We start from the raw sequence: 2,994 nt of genomic DNA, 5'->3' as shown, positions 1-2,994 counted from the left end.
TTCCCCGTCATATGGCTGGAGGAGTATTATTTCTGCTAGATCTCTGGTTTGTAAAGGACTAATTAAAAGGGTGGGAACAGGTTCGTCTATCTCTGTATGGAATGATCCTTGGATCCTAGCCACTCGCCCGAGACCAGCAAACAAAAAATTTCACAACATTTATCCGGACCTCACAGTGGATTCCCTCATTAATTTGGAATCTCGCTCATGGAATTTACAGGCAATCATGGCTCTAGTGGATCCTACGGATGCAAAAATTATTGAAAGTATTCCTTTAAGTAGGAATCAGCTTGAGGATAGGAATGGATGGCATTTTACTAACAATGGAAAATACTCAGTCCAATCAGGTTATCAAGTGGAACGAGTATATCCTGATAAGGAAAAACCACCAGATTTTTATGACCCCACAGTGGATATTCTTAAAGCCTTCTGTTGGAAAGTGCGGTGTCCCCCAAAAATAAAGCATTTCTTATGGCAAATTCTCTCAGGATGTATATCGGTAATGAAAAATCTAAAGGCAAGAGGGATACAAGGAGATATATGTTGTGCTCGATGCGGAGATCCGGAAGAATCAATAAACCATGTATTTTTTTAATGTCCCCCGGCACGCCAAGTGTGGGCATTATCCAAGATCCCGTCTTCTCCTAATATCTTTCCTATCACATCATTATTTGCTAATATGGATCATCTTTTTTGGAGAGTTCAGCCAAAGATGGATGATCATCAGTTTGCATGGATTTTATGGTATATTTGGAAAACCCGAAATAACAAAGTTTTTAGTAATCTGGATATTGATCCGAGAGACACTCTTCAATTAGCAGAACTGGAATCATCACTTTGGGCAGAAGCACAGGTGGGAAATGACCCAACGAGGGGGCTTTCGGTACAGATCAGTCCTCCCCTAGCGACACCAGGTCGATGGTGCTTCGTAGATGGTTCGTAGAAAGATAAGAACTCATTTTCAGGGCAAGGCTTGTATAGTACTTTACCGGGGTTTGATGGTCTGTTAGGGGCAAGGAATGTAAGAGCATGTCTTTCACCCCTCCATTCGGAGGTAGAGGCATTGATTTGGGCAATGGAATGTATGTAAAATTTAAGACAGTTTTAGGTAACGTTTGCAACGGATTGTTCTCAATTGGTGAAGATGGTTTCAGAACCAGAAGAATGACCAGCATTCGAAAGCTATCTGGAAGACATCAAGCTTCTCAAAGGAAGTTTCCTCAACTCGGACATCGTCCATGTACCTCGGACGGCGAACCTTCGGGCGGATAGCTTAGCACGCAGTGCTAGGAAACAATCGTCATTTGTCGTTCACATGGATGGGGAGTTACCGATTTGGTTTACAGAGTCAATATGAGTCTGTAAATGCTTTGCTGTCAAAAAAAAAAAAAGGGTTAAGATTCAAAATTTTGAAAAGATTCAAAATTATGAAAGAAAATTTGAAATGTCTAATAATTGAAACATTTACTACATTAAATCAAAAATACCGATGGCCGTATACATTTAAATTATTAATTAGTATACTGCTATACTTAGAACACTGAGATTTTCATAAAAGAATACGTCATTATATCTCATCGGTATATACAACTTTTTGTAATGTACATGTAATATATAGTTTAGAAATATGGTACATATGCCTCAGTTTATATGCTAACACCATTAGAATATGCTTTGTATTCTCGTGCGTACAAGTAAAACCATGTAAAACGATTAAAAATATGGTCAATCAAAACCAAAATGTTAACAACCCGAATTAAAAAGTCCAGTCGGTGTTTTAGATAACCGAAGGTATGTTTAGTATGACATTGGTTTAGTTTTATTCGTTAATGTCGGTTTAGTTTAAGTAGTTAGGCTTCATTTAATAAGTAATTTATATTATTGTAACAATTACGAAAGAGTCCAAAACTTAAATAACAACTTCTAATAGTAGATAAAAAATAGGATCCTTGTTGTAATTAGAAGATTGAAGACTGAATAGTTCTGTGTATTTCATTAATGAATAAGACATCCCTTATATTAGGGTTGCAAGATAGAGATAAAAGTAAAGAGTACAAATCCTAATCCAACTAAATTTAGGATAACTACTAAATACAAAAATGGAAAGATTACATATACAAAGAAAAGGAAATAGGGTTTCCTTTTCTCTAAAGCTTGTGGCCGCCTCTCTCTCTCCTCTAAGGCATGCAGCCGCCTCTCTCTCCTCTCTCTAGGGTTTTGGCTATGTCTCTTTTTTCTAGGGTTTGGGCCGGTTATGGACCGGGCCGGTTATGGACATTCATCACTTGATTTATAACACTCCCCCTTGGATCCCATAACCATACATGATTGTAATACGCTTTACGTTGCCTCATTAAAACCTTATCAGGAAAACCCAGTGGGACAAAACCATGATGAAGGAAAAAAAGTACAACACGTACTCCTCCCCCTGATGTGAACCTCAGTGGAAGTTCTTTAGTCTACGCATCTGATGCGTGATCTTCCTGAACGTGCATGTAAGAAGTAAACAAATCGGTCAAGTTATTACTGAACCGTAATTGGACCACTTCAACCTCTTCGGCCTTTTCTCATGTCCTTTGACATCGTGTATCTTAGTAAAGTAGATGTGCTGAGCAATGCGGATTGCATTGTACTCGAAGATCACTGTCGGTTCTTTGCAAACTCATGTGTGCATGAGTCTATGCAAATCGTGTGTATATGGATGTGGGAACCGAAATTCGCACTGTCGATTTACGTTTAAATTAGGAAACTAGGAAAACCCTAATTTCCCAGAGGTCCCGGATCTCCGCGAGAACCAACGGCAAGTGACCAAATATATGTTGAAATATCGTGAAAAGATAACAAACGAGTTTAGAGAAAACAGTGGATCTTATTTCGAGTCCGCGTAAGAGCGTTGCGATCATTACAAGAGATCATAAAAGCTTTGGCCGCAAAGGCTGTCAGCGAGTTACCTAGTTCTAGCGGCCTAAAAGCTCAAACCTAGTTGAGTCGCAG

The sequence above is a fragment of the Brassica oleracea genome, chromosome C8, assembly GCF_000695525.1.
Source record: "Brassica oleracea var. oleracea cultivar TO1000 chromosome C8, BOL, whole genome shotgun sequence".
NCBI lineage: Eukaryota > Viridiplantae > Streptophyta > Magnoliopsida > Brassicales > Brassicaceae > Brassica > Brassica oleracea.
The sequence above is the reverse complement of the archived record's forward strand: the minus strand, read 5'-3'. Positions refer to the sequence as shown.